Source organism: Nyctereutes procyonoides, unplaced genomic scaffold (assembly GCF_905146905.1).
Source record: "Nyctereutes procyonoides isolate TBG_1078 unplaced genomic scaffold, NYPRO_anot_genome, whole genome shotgun sequence".
NCBI classification, from domain to species: Eukaryota; Metazoa; Chordata; class Mammalia; order Carnivora; family Canidae; genus Nyctereutes; species Nyctereutes procyonoides.
Genome location: NW_026575048.1, coordinates 19,833,564 through 19,850,023, shown reverse-complemented (window position 1 = coordinate 19,850,023; position 16,460 = coordinate 19,833,564). Strand labels below are relative to the sequence as shown.

The 16,460-nt window shown below is 38.1% G+C and overlaps 1 protein-coding gene and 1 pseudogene across 1 annotated transcript in view; both read left to right on the top strand.

Moving 5' to 3' along the window:
* ASXL2 (ASXL transcriptional regulator 2) overlaps positions 1-16,460 on the top strand; it is a 126,779-nt gene that overhangs the window by 55,389 nt on the left and 54,930 nt on the right. The window lies entirely within an intron of this gene.
* Positions 3,826-3,979, top strand: LOC129511238 (U4 spliceosomal RNA; annotated as a pseudogene).

The following is a 16,460-nucleotide window of genomic DNA, read 5'->3' as shown; positions in this document are numbered from 1 at the left end:
CATATACCTACCTCAGAATTTTGGATCTGATAATTACAAGATGATGTGTAGTCTGAATTAATGATTTAGAGAACTGTGTATATGTGAATGTGCTTTATGAAGAACTACTGCAGCAGTCAGGAGTTGAAGGAGTTAAGGAGACTAATGAAGGATTGTTTTACTAGAGTAGACAAGATGTGGTGGTTTGGATTACGTGAATAGTGCTGGAGAGAATATACTGATTTGAGATACATATTTCAAGACTTGCTGTTGGATTGATGGGGGAGGTAAAAGGAAGGAGGAAATAAATTATTTCTGGATTTCTGGATTGCATAGCTGCCATTTACTATAGAAAAGAAGTGAGGAATTAAACTGGGCAAGTGAGGAACTGATAAAGGATTCACTAAGCATATACTTGTGGGTTCAAAAAAACGTTTTTTTTTTAATTTTTTTTTAATTTTTTTTTTTTTTTAATTTATGATAGTCACAGAGAGAGAGAGAGAGAGAGAGAGAGAGAGAGAGAGGCAGAGACACAGGCAGAGGGAGAAGCAAGCTCCATGCACCGGGAGCCCGACGTGGGATTCAATCCCGGGTCTCCAGGATCGCGCCCTGGGCCAAAGGCAGGCGCCAAACCGCTGCGCCACCCAGGGATCCCTCAAAAAAACGTTTTGAAAAAAAAATTTTGAACCTCAAGAGGGGTGAGAAAGTATTCAGATGCAGGACATGGTTATGTTGTAAATCTCAAGATAGCAGTTAAAAGGTAACATGATCTGGAGCTGTAGAGTAGGTATGCATTGCCAGAGATAAATACCTAATACCTGCCTTGGACATTAGTGAGTAAAGAGTTCTCCTGGTGTGTTATAGAATCCAAGAATCCACTCTTTTCCTGTCATGATAATATACTTACGTCACAAGTCTAGGTTAATAAGGTAGGTACTGAAGACAGTTATTTAAATACAAATTTTTACTGTTAGAAAATTAAAACAAAAGTGTATATCCTCCAGCTAAATTGTAAATGGTCCTCCTACCCCACACTGTTTTGAAGTCAATCTTAGGCATTTTATTATTTCAGCATTGTAGTATATATCTAAGAGCTAAGTACTCAAGAGACTAGGTACAAATTAGACATGTGGCTTGATAGGAAGAAAACAACTAAACACAAGTTAAGTATGCATACTATGGGTAAAACATACATAGAACAGTCTGTAAGTCAAATGCTTACGTATGCTGTGACATCATTCTTGCTAATCCTTACTGTTGTCACCCATTACTACTTCTTTCCCTCGTCTTTTGTACAGTTTTTTCCCTTCATCAGTTGTGGCAGCCACTGATATTTACAATGTACTTTTATGGCATTAGTGTAGGACTTCAAGCTTTCCTTCTAAAGTAGCCATTGCTTTTAGTGCCTGCCACCTACCCCCCAAGTTTTCTTTCCTTTTAAAATTTTTTTTAAAATAATTTCATTAACATAGCATATTATTGGTTTCAGAGGTAGAGTTCAGTGATTCATCAGTCTTATATGACACCCAGTGCTCATTACATCATGTGCCCTCCTTAATGTCCATCACCCAGTTACCCCATCCCCTTACCTCCCTCCCCTCCAGCAGCCCTCAGTTTGTTTCCTGTGATTAGGAGTCTCTTATGGTTTGTCTCCTTCTCTGATTTTGTCTTCATTTTTTTCCCTCTCTTCCCCTAAGATTCTCTGTTTTGTTTATTAAATTCCACATATAAGTGAGATCATATGATAATTGTCTTTCTCTGATTGACTTATTTTGCTTAGCATAATACCCTGTAGTTCCAGCCATGTTACTGCAAATGGCAAGATTTCTTTTTTTTTTTTTTGATGGCTGAGTAGTAGTCCATTGTGTGTGTGTGTGTTTGTGTGTGTGTGTGTATACACACATCTTTATCCACTTATCTGTTGATGAATATCTGGGGTCTTTCCATAGTTTGGCTCTTGTGGACATTGCTGCTATAAACATTGGGGTGCAGGTACCCCTTTGGTTCACTACATTTTTATCTTTTCCCCCAAGTTTTCTTTCTTTTTTTAAAAAAAAATTTTTTTTTTTAAATTTATGATAGTCACAGAGAGAGAGAGAGATAGAGAGAGGCAGAGACACAGGCAGAGGGAGAAGCAGGCTCCATGCACCGGGAGCCCGACATGGGATTCGATCCCGGGTCTCCAGGATCGCGCCCTGGGCCAAAGGCAGGCGCCAAACCGCTGCGCCACCCAGGGATCCCATCCCCCAAGTTTTCTTAACCTGCCTTGTTCATCCTTAGCTGTATTACCTTGACTCTTCTTATTTCTGCTAGTAGAGAAAGAGAGTTTTTAGGAAAGGAGAAAAATAACAAAATAATTATTTTCTGAGACCGTATTCTCTTACTAGTTTTTCTTTCCACTCATAAGTAGAAGATGAGGGGTGCCTGGATGGCTTAGTAAGGTTAAGTGTCTGCCTTCTGCTTGGGTCATGATCCTTAGGGTCCTGGCATTGAGCCCCACATTGGGCTCCCTGATTAGCAGGGAGTCTGTCTGCTTCTCCCTCTCTGTCTCCACCTGTGCTCTTTCTCTGTCAAATAAATAAAAAACCTTAGAAAAAATTAGTAGACCAAAGAAATTAGGAAGATTTTTGGTTTTATGAATTTATCATTCACAGATTGAGTATTTTCTGAATTATATCACTCATGAGTGGTCCCAAGGGCTCTTGATATATAATAATAATTTTGATGAGGCATGAATTTGAATCTTGTACACCGTAAAATTGATGTGGGAGAATAAGTTATGCACTAATAAGAGAGTAGCCAACTACCTAGCCTTTAAATTCCTATCATTGGGCAGCCCTGGTGGTGCAGCGGTTTGGTGCCACCTGCAGCCTGGGGTGTGATCCTGGAGACCCAGGATCCAGTTACCACGTCCGGCTCCCTACATGGAGCCTGCTTCTCCCTCTGCCTGTGTCTCTGCCTCTCTCGTGTATTGGCAGATGTGAGGCCAAGCAGACGATGTGATTGAGGGTTTCTTGCAAGTAAAGTTTATCTATTTATTTACAACATCATGGCCCCAATTAAAAGGATAGTCTCTTGGCATTCCTCACCCTTTCCTCCCTCCTCAGCCCCTTGTGTAAACCAGTCACATTATTTCAGTCACAAAATGTTATAGCTAGAAAAGATAATTGGGATATTATCATTATTTCTCATTTTATTTTTTTAATTTTTTAAATTAAAAAAAATTTTAATATCTCATTTTATTATTGAAGGGCCCATGGAAATTGGTCAAGGTCATACAACTGGTTCTGTGAAACTAGAAACCCAGGCTAATTGCTTCTAGTTTTTATTTGTATATCATACTGCCTGTATATCCCTAGTTTTTCCTACTCTTCTGATTAGTCTATTTGCTCTCTTTTTCAAATTAAACTTACATTATATGCTGACATATAATAACTTTAGGATAGTTGCTGTCTGTTAATTGCTTTCTGGAAGAATTTGAAACAAAAACTTCAGCCATTATAATAACTAGGCTTCTGAAAGGGCCAGTACATTTTTTTTTTTAAAGTAGGCTCTACACTGGGTGGAGCCTCCAGTGGGGCTTGAACTCATGATCCTGAGATCAAGACTAAGCTGAGATCAAGAGCCAGACATTTAACTGACTGAACCACCCAATGGCCAGTACATTTTTAAAGAACTTATAGTATGGAATATTTTAATATTTTAATATTTTAATAGATATTTATGTTGTTGTTTTGTAGAGCTCCAGTTTCTTCCCTAACAAGGAATTGCTTTTCTGTTTTTTTTTTTTTTTTTTAATGTTTCAGTCTTGCGTCCCAAGTAAGCTCCTTTAAAGTTGGAATTGTAAGCTTTGCGCAGTGGCAGTATCGTAGCCAATGAGGTTTATCTGAGGCACGATTATTGCTAATTAAAGTTGGAATTGTAAAGAATCCTGGGAACCATCTAGCAAACACCATGTTCAGTAAACATTTGCCAGGTTGAAATTTTACCTTTTTGAAGGAGTCCCAGTTGAATTTGATTAGTATGAATATATTTACTTATGAACAAAATAATCTCTCTCACATGGATTAAAAATATGTTTTAGCTCATCTCATACCAGAAACTAATCCTAGCACCTATTTTTTTCCCCGTCTGTTCTTATTTAAATGTGTAGCAAGGGAAATAAAAGTCAACATTTTCTACTACTTTTCAGCAGAAATCATTATCTCTGCATAGTAGGTCATTGGACTGTTTGCCAAGCTGAATTGCTTTACAGTGATTTATTAGAAAGAACTCAGTTTAAGAGTGAAGAACATTGTTGATTACATTGATAACCATATTTATCTAAAAATTAGCTGACTTTGAGTTCAGCCTGTGTTTTCTTTATCTACCCATTGCAGTCTACTCTCAAGCACACAAACCTTGTAGGGATGTCAAAAAGGATTAATAGGGATCCCTGGGTGGCGCAGCGGTTTGGTGCCTGCCTTTGGCCCGGGGCGCGATCCTGGGGCCCCGGGATCGAATCCCACATCGGGCTCCCGGTGCATGGAGCCTGCTTCTCCCTCTGCCTGTGTCTCTGCCTCTCTCTCTCTCTCACTGTGTGCCTGTCATAAATTAAAAAAAAAAAAAAAGGATTAATAATGAGAAAACAAAAACCCTCAACTGCTTGCATATTGACAGAAAAGAATATCCATATCCATTGTTATTTAGCTTCATGGTAGTGTGAGTTCATTATGGATCAAAGGGGGGCTAGTAAGCCTTAGGGCCCATAGCTGGTGGCTTTATGATGGCTCCTTGAAATTGAAATGCATGGGAGGAATATAAAGAATATTCACTGTATCCACATTTAACTCCAAACTGCTTTAATAGTTTTAGTATGCCACATAATTAAGGTATCGCAACTGCTGTCTGAAATGTTTGATTATTTAGCTGAGTTTAACTGTGCATTTTTAGACAAAGATATTTTGGGCTTAACTTAAATTCTAAAGAAGAAATGAATGTTTTATAAAGCAAAGCAGGAGGAGGGCACTAATTGAATTGTGGATATTGCTGGGAGGGAAAGGGAGAGGTTATTTTTTGACTTTATTGTTAAAATTAAAAGTTTTTTTTTTCTTTCTTTCATTTTCTTGGGATGCATTCCAAATCCAGAAGGTAAGAAGTATTATTTTATTCTAAGGAAGTGTATACAATGATAAGTGTCCTCTATAAGTTTAATTGAACTCACCTTTGGATGCATGATTTTTATTTTATAAAATTAAATAGTCCAGAAACTAAATAAGCATGAGATTCTTATGTAAATATTTATTATATGTGCTCTTTTTGTCTTTGCTGTTTGTAATAATCATTATTTGGTCATAGTTTTAGAAACCAACATTTAATTTTGTTAAAATTTTATCATTTGACTTACTACCATTGGGCTGCCTAGTGTTCTGCAGAAAATATTTCAAGTTGAAAAATGTGTGAGTTAACATTTGCTTTATGACTGTATGATTGAAAATATATGTTTATGCTTTGATTTAGAGAGAATATTGGTAAATTCTCTATGGGAATGACACCAGGCTAGAATAGGTTAAAATGAATAGTTTGGATCTTTTACTGAATTGGCTTTTTTCTGTGTTGACATAGCCATTCATTCATTCATTCATTTACTTACTTACTTGCTTACAAGTATTCTATTTTTAGTTTGTTTTCTTCACCAATATTTCTTTTACCCTAAATAGTATGTCCTCATATGCAACCCTCTGTACCTCTTTAGTTTAGAGACATTTGCTTATTGTTCATGAACTTGGCCCAGCCAGTTAAGACAAGTTAGCATCCTGATGAGCTGAAACAATGGCAGTTGATGATACTGTTTTATATGCAGTACAGTGACCTTTCTTAAGAGGATTGCATTTCTCTTAAAGTCTGTATTTTTTTTTTTTTTTTTTACTATGTGTTTCTCATAAGATTGAAAAGCAAAATGTTTTAGTTAATAGTAGAAATGGCTATTGGCTAAGATAGGAGTCAGATAGTTTATGCTTATGATTTATTTAATCTTAAACCCTCTGAAGTATTTATTTCATAAAGACATAGAATCAATGAGAAGTTATATAACTAGTTAGTGATAAAACTTGAATCCACATCTGTCTGACTCTAAAATATGTCTCACTTTTGCCTCACTTTTGAGTGGGTTGAGGAGATTGAGTAATGCTCTTAAAGAAATCTTTTGTATTTCTCGGGTGAAAAGTTACGGTGTTCTCCGAAGTCCTTCTCTATTGAGAGTTTGTGATTTCCAATCTAAATAAAATTGAACCTTGTTGTTCCATTTATTTACTTTAAAGCAGGATCTATCAATCAGTTAATCAAATAAAACAGAACCACTGGACCATATTTTTCCTGTTTGGTTTTTTTCCCCTTTGGTTGAAATGGTTTTGCTCACATCTCAATGGTACTGGACAAAGCATGCTTTTGAAAAAACAATAGTGGGGAAACGGCAATAATGGGAAGATAAAGACGAGAGGATAGATAGGCTACACAAATTTTTCAGAGTCTGTGTTTATTTCTGTGACCTCCCTCTCCAAGTCCTAGATTACTCTTCTACTTGTTTTGTGCCCTTTTACTACTCTACTGATCCTCACCTTTCATTTTGGGGTTCCAACTAGGCTTCTCCAAAAATGCCTGTTTAAAAATTTCCCTGCATACCCATTCATTCTCCAGTGATTCTTTTGCATTTGTTTCATATTATGATTGGGGAGGAAAATAGTTTGAAGAAGTGAATTCATTAAACTATGGATACATCAGATTGCTACCTTTTCTTTTTTTTAAATCTCAGTATCTTTTTTTTTTTTTTAAGATTTTTATTTATTTATTCATGAGAGACACAGAGAGAGAGAAAGAGGCAGAGACACAGGCAGAGGGAGAAGCAGGCTCCATGCAGGGAGTCTGACGTGGGACTCAATCCTGGGTCTTCAGGATCAGGCACTGGGCTGAAGGCAGTGCTAAACCACCCAGGCTCCCCAGATTGCTACCTTTTTTTTTTTTTTTTAAAGATTTATTTATTTTTCATGAGAGACACAGAGAGAGGGGTGGTGGGCAGAGACATAGACAGAGGGAGAAGCAGGCTCCCCTCAGGAAGCCCAGTGTGAGACTGGATCCTGGATCCTGGATCCTGGGATCTCGCCATGAACTGAAGGCAGATGCTCAACTGCTGAGCCACCCAGGCATCCCAGATTGCTTTTTTTTTTTTTAATATTTTATTTATTTATTCATGAGAGACACAGAGAAAGAGAGGCAGAGACACAGGCAGAGGGAAAAGCAGGCTCCACGCAAGGAGCCTGATGTGTGGGGCTCAATCCCGGGTCTCCAGGATCACACCCTGGGGCGAAGGTAGGCGCCAAACCGCTGAGCCACCAGGGATCCCCCCAGTAATTACCTTTTTAAAAGTAGATAGTTGTTACTGAAATTAATTTCTTGTTGGAAGAATTGCTGGTAACATGACCGAGAGATAGCAAGCTAAAGACTTTAATGAAAGGGTTTCTTTAAAAAAACAAAAACTATTTATTTATTTATTTATTTATTTATTTATTTATTTATTTAAATGAAGGGGTTTCTAAGAATACAACAATTTCCAGTGATTAAAAACCTACCAAGACTATTTATTCATTTAGTGATTTCTAAACTCCCTATTTTTCAACATAAGGGTGCTGTTGAGTTCATTTTTGTTCTGGGTGCTCTGTCAGGTAAGCATGGCATAAAAATCAGTTCTTAGTTTTAAAGTTAGTTTGTTTGTGGATAATGAATACTGTGCATGTGTGTCTGTATAGATATGTGTATAAATGTATCACGTAAGTTAAAGATTATTACATGTTTATTATTTTTGTACATTTAAAATTGACCTGAAATAGGGCATCCAAGCATCTGTTTGGGGAACTGGATGACTCTACATTTCTTTTAACCTTGGAAGTCTGAGTCTGTTATTTAATCCTATTGAAATTCAAAGGATTGAGCTCTGAAGGATAAATATAGAGTGTGTAATAGTTTAGTCAGAGATAGGGAAGCTGATTAATTGAGGCCTAGTTTTGACAAGCCTGTTCTGTAGGAAGGAGTACAGAAAAATGAACAAGAGATTGCGATTAAAGATTAGGCTGGGTAATGTATTACAAGGGGAAATATCAGTAAGAATAAATAAAGGAGGCTGGTGAAATCTCTTAAAGCTTTTTATCAGCAGTTTGAAATGGGCATAATATATGTGTTGCCGAAGCAAGCACTAGAGTGGGAATAATATTGGAGGACATTGGTGAATTTTAAGGATGAACTATAAAGTTTATTACATTTCTTTAGGTTGGTTGCAAGAGGGGATGCCAGTGAGGAGAGAATCACAAATATGAAAAGGAGTAGACTTTAGGATTTTATGAAGAGGCCTAAAATACTCAAAGAGCTGTCCTATGGAGTAATGAAGAAATAATGTTAAATTTTTTCTCCTACTCACAAAGATAAATATTGCAGGGTCATTTCGGAAAATTCAAAGTACAGAAAATCACAGATTTTTCCACCATGATAGCCACTGATTTCCAGCATAAAATCAAAACTAAACATGGAGTTTTAGGAAGAGACACACTTGGCTTAGCTTAAGGAAGAATTTATGAATAACTGGAAATGCTTGAGGACATAGTTAGCCTCTACCACCTTATATGCTTGTGTGACAGACTGGACGATTACCTATTGATGATGTTTTAGGAGGAGTCATAAGCATCTGTAGTAAATGGACGAGATGACCAGTGAAGCTCGTGGTCAACCTGTGGATTTGTCTGATTCTTATCTGTAGATGTTGCATACCTGAGAGTATGGTAAAGAACAAGTAAGAGTTAATAGGATTATATTTGACCTAGCAAGCCTGAGTTTGGCTATACACAAAGGAATTGAGAGTAGGAACTTGAATAGATCTATTGACCCTGATATTCCTAGCAGCAGTAGTCATGATAGTAAAAGACAGAAACAACCCAGATGTCTACTAATGGATGAATGGATGAACAAAATGTGGCATATACATTCAGTGGAGTATTTTTTTAAAGATTTATTTATTCATGACAGACACACAGAGAGAGGCAGAGACATAGGCAGAGAGAGAAGCAGGCTCCCCATGGGAGCACAATGCGGGACTTGATCCCAGGACCCTGGGATCATGACCTGAGCCAAAAGCAGATGCTCAACCACTGAGCCACCCAGGTGCCCCCATTCAATGGACTATTATTCAGGCTTAACAAGGAAGGAAATCTAATATGCTACAACATGGATGAACTTAAAAGACACTGTAGTAAGTGAAGTAAACCAGACACAAGAAGGGAAATATTCTAATTCCACTTACAGGAGTCCTATATATAGAGCCAGAAAGTAGAAGAATGGTTGCCAAGGGTTGGATGTAGGGGAAAAATAGAGAGGTATTTAATGGGCATAGAGTTTGAGTTTGCAAGCTATCTTTTTTTTTTTAAAGATAGAATTTCTTTCTTTTTTTTTGTAAGATTTCTATTCACTTATTAGAGACAGAGAGAGAGAGAGAGAGAGAGAGAGAGAGAGAGAGAGAGGCAGAGACACACAGGCAGAGGGATAAGCAGACTCCATGCAGGGAGCCTGACCTGGGAATCGATCCCAAGGCTCCAGGATCACGCCCTGGGCTGAAGGTGACACTAAACCGCTAAGCCACTGGGGCTGCCCTCTTTTTTTTTTAATATATTTTATTTATTTATTCATGAGAGACACAGAGTGAGAGGCAGAGACACAGGTAGAGGGAGAAGCAGGCTCCATGCAGGGAGCCTGACATGGGACTTGATCCCTGGTCCCCAGGATCACACCCTGGGCTGAAGGCAGTGCTAAACCGCTGAGCCACCTGGGCTGCCCAAGTTTTGCAAGATTTCTAGCACTCGGTTATATAAACAATGTAAAGGTAAGGTACTTAAGTGTAAGTGAAGTGTACACTTAGAAATGGTTGAGATGGTAAATTTTATATTTATAGTTTTTTTTTTTTAAGATTTTATTTATTTATTCATAGACACAGAGAGAGGCAGAGACACAGGCAGAGGGAGAAGCAAGCTCCACGCAGGGAGCCCGATGTGGGACTCGATCCTGGGTCTCCAGGATCATACCCCAGGCTGCAGGCAGCGCCAAACCGCTGCGCCACCAGGGCTGCCCTATTTATAGTTTATATATATAGTTATTTATGCTTATGTTCAGTTCTTGAGTTGATAGCAAAATTGCAAATATGATTAAAATTTTATTTTATTGCACATTTAAAATTTGTACCAACTTGCCTCATCTCTCTGATGGGAAGGAAATATCAGTTAATCATAAATGATTGTATAGTGTGTGTGCATGCACTATGAAATAGAGACACATCATCTGGCTCTGCTCAGTGCCAGTCCCATTATTTTTATTATTTATTTTTTTAGAGAGTACACATACATGCGTGCACAGCAGTGAGGGGAGGGGAACAAGGAGAAGGAGAAAGAGAGACTGGGCATGGAGCCCAACTAAGGGCTCAATCTCAGGGACCCAGAGATCATGAACTTAGCCCAAATCAAGAGTCAGATGCTTAACTGACTGAGCCATCCAGGTGTCCCCCTCCCCCCATTTTTACATTAAAATGTATACTTAAGAAACCTCTGCTTCCCTTTTTATATCACCAACACTTATTACCTTGAGTTTACATGATAGCTTCTTTGTAAATGTTCAGTGAATGAGAAACCAGATTAATTTTTTTCCACATTCTTTTTTAAAATGTAGCTTTATTGGTCCTCCTGGGTGTCTCAGTTGTCTCCTGGAACAACTGACTCTTGATTTCTACTCAGGTCATGATATTAAGACCTATGTCAGGCTCTGTGCTCAGTATGGAGTTAGCTTGAGATTCCTTTTCTCCCTCTCCCTTTGCCCCTGCCCCCTCTCACACTTTCTCTCTCTCTCTAAAATAAATGAAATTTTAAAGAACAGAAGCAAGTTTATTGAGATATGGTATACATTCTATAAACTTCCCCCATTTTAAGTGTACAATTCAGTGAGTTTTAGTAAATTTACTAGGTTGTGCAACTATCACCATAATGCAGTTTTAGAACATTTCCATCTCCCTGTAAGATCACTCATGCATGTCTACAGTTAATAGAAGTTCCCATTGCCAAACCCTAGTCTTCCTTCTGTCTGTATATTGACCATTTCTGAATATTTCAAATAAATGGAATCATGTGGTTTGGGAGGTTAATTAATCTATATTGTAGCATTTATCAGTACTTACACTTTTTCATTAGTCCATATTCTTTTTGTAGTTTTCTCATACAATGCATGCTTTTAGCTTCTTATGTATTTGTTTGACATATTAATTTCAGACTTTAAGGAAAATTGCAAAAGTAGTGCAAATAATTTTTATATAACTTTTGCTTAAATCCCCCAAATGTTAAAGTTTTATACTTTATCATTGTAATTTGTATTTCTTAAATGTCAGAATAAATTGTAGACATGATGCCCCATTCACCTTTAAACACTTCAGAGTATATTTTCAAAGTCAGGATACTAACATTGATATAATATTACTACTCTCTAATCAACAGGCTTTATTCGGATTTGGTAATTCTTCCACCAACGTCCTAATTCAGGCTCACACATTGCGTTTGCATTTAATTTTCATGTGTCTTTATAGCCTCCTTTAATGTGAAGTTGTTCTTTAGTCTTTGTCTTTCATGACCTTGGCATTTTTAAGAGTTCAGGCCAGCTCTTTTGTAGTCTGTCCCTCAAATTGAGTATGTCTGATGTTTTCTCACTATTAGATTCAGGTTTTGCTAGAGTAGGCTGGAGCAGAGGGTGTAGGAAAATGATCACGGGATCAGGTCATATGAATAATTCTGGACTTGATTCTAAGAACATTATGATAATATGGGTGAATTTTATAAATATATATTTATTTATACTAAGAGACACAGAGAGAGGCAGAGGGAGAAGCAAGCTCCTCGTGGGGAGCCTGATACGGAACTCAGTCACAGGACCCCAGGAGCATGCGTGACCTGAGCCAAAAGCAGACGCTCAACCACTGAGCCACCCAGGTGTTCCACATGGGTGAATGTTAAGCCCAGCAAAGTGGCATGATCATATTTGTTTTTAAAAGTTACCCCTGGCTTTGGGGTGGAGAATTGAGGGTGAAGGTGAATTTACTCTCACTTGAGATAGGAAACACTAAAACTTTTTGAGACTAGGCCAGAGGGGCAAGTTGTTGGGGTAATGATCACAGTTACTGAATATCTCCTCTGACACACTTTTATATATTATCTGTAATCTATGCAGATTAGAAAGTAGATGGTATTACATCCATTTTACAAAGGAGAAAATGAAGATTAAAGGTATTTAAATTGATTCGCCCATGGCCACTATCAGATCTGAATTCAGATGGGTGTGAATATCTAAGTCTGGCTCTTTTTGCTACATGGGGCTGTCTCCTTTCATTAGTTTGTTTATTTTTATGAGAGGCAAACTAAGAAACAGACTTTTTAATTTAATTTTTATTTTTAAAAAATTTTTAAAGATTTTATTCATTTATTTATGACAGACACACGGAGAGAGAGAGAGAGAAAGAGAGAGGCAGAGACACAGGCAGAGGGAGAAGCAGGCTCCATGCAGGGAGCCCGACATGGGAATCGATCCAGGGTCTCCAGGATCACACCCTGGGCTGAAGGCGGTGCTAAACCACTGGGCCACTGGGGCTGCCCAGAAACAGACTTTTTTTTTTTTTTAAGATTTTATTTATTTATCCATGACAGAGAGAGAGAGGCAGAGACACAGGCAGAGGGAGAAGCAAGGCTTCGTGCAGGGAGCCCGACGTGGGACTCGATCCCGGGTCTCCAGGATCACGCCCTGGGCTGAAGGCGGCGCTAAACTGCTGAGCCACCAGGGCTGCCCGAGAAACAGACTTTTTAAAAAAGATTTTTTATTCATTTGAGAGAGAGAGAAAGAGACAGAGCACAAGCATGGGGAGCAGTAGAGGCAGAGGAAGAGGGAGAGGTAGGTAGCTTCCTGTTGAGCTGGGAGCACAATGTGGGGCTTTATCCCAACACTTGGAGATCATGACCTCAGCTGAAGGCAGACGCCTAACCATCTGAGCCACCCAGGGACCTCCATTAGTTACTACATTTAATGCTTCATCTGAACAGTGTGATTACAAACCTCAGGTCTTTAGCCCTACTTGCCACTGGTGAGTAACCACTTTTCTGCAAAGAGGATTAAATAAGGCCATTGGCAGTATAACTGAAGTTACTTCTGTTCTTGGGACTTGTGTATGAAACATCTTAACGTATTTCCTTACATGAGATAGATTTAGCCTAAAATTACAGCATTGCACTTGTTCCTTTCCTGACCCTCCTCCCCAACTCTGCTGTCTTGAGCATGGATAAGAAAAATTAGAAGCTTCATTGTCTCATGATAATTATGAAATTTTTTAAAAAAGATTTATTTATTTATTTATGATAGACATAGAGAGAGAGAGGCAAAGACAAAGGAGGAGGGAGAAGCAGGCTCCATGCTGGGAGCCCGACGTGGGATTTGATCCCAGGACTCCAGGATTGCGCCCTGAGCCAAAGGCAGGCGCCAAACCGCTGAGCCACCCAGGGATCCCCTAATTATGAATCTTTTGAAGTGTTTTTGCTTCAGCTGCTTTGGGTGTCAGGACTTCCGTCATACTGTACTGCACTTGACTTTGCCCTCCTCAATACCAGGGTATTGTTGTCCATTTAGATGGTACCTGTTTCTTTGAGTTATTCAGTTATTTTTATTTTATTATATAATTCTGGAGTTTTTGTCCTTGAAGATCTATTCCTGCCATCATGGGAAGTGTAGCCTATTGTACTTCTCTGCCATTGCTTCCATTTTTTGTAAAAATAAACTGCCAGGATGCTGGCTTTTTATATTTTCCCAAAACCAAAACTAAAATTTTGTTTTAAACAGTACAGTGTTCCGGGAGTGCCTATGTGGCTCAGTTGGTTGAACATCTTACTCTTTTTTTTTTTTTAAGTTATTTTTTTAAAATAAATTTTATTTATTCATGAGAGACACACAGAGAGAGAGAGAGAGAGAGAGAGAGAGAGAGAGAGAGAGAGAGAGAGAGAGAGGCAGAGACACAGGCAGAGGGAGAAACAGGCTCCACACAGGGAGCCCGACATGGGACTCGATCCCAGGTCTCCAGGATCACGCCCTAGGCTGAAGGCGGTGCTAAACCGCTGAGCCACTGGGGCTGCCCTGAACATCTTACTCTTGATTTCAGCTCGGGGTTGTGAGTTCAAGCCCTACGTCGGGCTTGTGGCTTAGTGGGGAGTTTGCTTGAGATTCTCTCCCTCCCTCCCTCCCTCCCATCTCTTTCTGCCCCTTCCCCTACTTCCTTGCATGTGTGAGCTCTCTCAAACAAACAAATAAATAAATCTTTTAAAGAAACAGTATATTGTTCTATCTTGTGTGTTATTCAAAACTTCCTTATTTCCTTCAAAGGAAAATTATATCCAGATATTCAAGGAAAATATTATGATGGTGTTTACATGACTTTTACCACATATTTTTACCAGATGTGTATGTCATTTACTTTCATTTCTTGGGTTTTACTTTAAGGAGTTTTTGGTTTGGGGTGGGTTGTTTTTGGTTGGGTTTTATTTTGTTTTTGGGGGGGGGGTTCTGGGTACTAGATCCTAGATCACATTATTTGTTTCTTTCTCTGAGTTAAAGTACTTTATTATCTTTTAAAAAATTTTTTAAAAGTTGTTCTCTTTTTAAAGTAATCTCTACATTCAAGATGGGGCTCAAACCACAACCTTAAAATCAAGAGTCAGAAGCTCCATAGATTGAGCCAGGCAGGCACCCCCAAAGTACTTTAAATATATAGATCTGCAGTCTATATTCTATAATTCCAAAATCTAAAATGCTTGAAAGAATTTTTTCATATATTTGATACCAAAACTTGTTTGATAATAGCACTTTTGCTAAACTGACATAAAACTACATATATTATTAGTGTATCTGATTTAGTGTAAATATTTATGTTTAATTTGTTAGGTTATGGGATGCTGTCCCTAATCCTCCTGATGGTGCTACATAATAGATGGCATATCATGTTACTTTTCTAAAATTCAAAAGATTTTTATGCCTAAAACACTTGACCTTAAGTATTTTGGGTCAGGGATTGTAGGCCTATTTATAGCACTGATTACAGTGTGCTGTGGCTTTGTTCCCTTATCTATCTTTCCTTTTCTGAGCTAGGTAAGAATTCCTCCTTGGGCCTACACACAGACCCTAGCTTATTGGCCTAAACAGAGTGGGCACATAATACTGGAATTGAATACTATTAGATGGGGCAAACTTTACCAGATGGATTATTGAACTACAGATAACATGTTTTTTCACTTGGTCTTATTTTCTTTTTAAGCAGTCTTTTTTCTGCTTCTGTTTTCTTTCTTCTTGCTGGAATCTTGGTTTCATCATTTACTAATCATATGGTTTTGTTATTTAACACCCTTATATGTTAAGTTTTTTCATTTATAAAAATGGCCTAACAATTTTGCCTGCCTCAAAGGATTGATGTGAGGGCTAAACAGAATGCTTCCTAGAATTTAGCACTTCTTTTGTTGTTAATGTAGTTGTTATTGATCATGTCCTCTTGGTTACTTTACTAACATCCCATTCCCTTATTAATGGACTTTGAAGTCATTTTCTGTGCTTTAACTTATAACACTGCTGGGTATGATCCTTCCATATATGGCTGCAAGTCCTTGTAACCTTATTTTTTTAGGATAGATAGAATTCAATTGTTGGATCACTGGGCCCTAATATTTTTTCATTTCGATGGATACTTTTCATGATACTTCACTAAACCAAAATTGAGATGGAGTGGGGAAGGCAGCAGTTTTTAGTTCTGTCAGCAATCTGTTAGAGGGCTCACTTGCTTTTATAACCGTACCAGCAATGGATTTTATCAATTCACTTGTGGTTTTTTTTATTTAATTAATTTCTTTATCTTTAAAGATTATTTATTTGAGAGGGAGTGCGAGAGAGAGTGTACTCATGAGCAGAGTTGGGAAGGTACAGAGAGAGAGAGAGAGAGAGAGAGAGAGAGAGAGAAGACTGATGAGGGACTCAGTCCTAGGATCCCAAGGTCATGATATGAGCTGAAGTCAGATGCTTAACTGACTGAGCCACCCAGGCACCCCTGTTTTTTATTTTAATGTAATTATAGACTCACAGGACATTGGAAAAAGTCCATGCATATGTCACCCAGCTTCCTCTGGTGGTAACATCATTATAAATATAGTATAATATCAAATCCAGGCGTTTGATGTTAGCATAGTACTGTTAACTAAGACTTGGATTCATTTGCTTTCTTCCAATCTGATCAATGGTATCTTGATTTAATTATTTTCCCCCAAACTTGATAAGTTTGGGCTTCTTTTCATGTGTTCTAGTGACCATTTATGTTGCATGTTTTACAATTATTCATATCCTTTATCTATTATTTA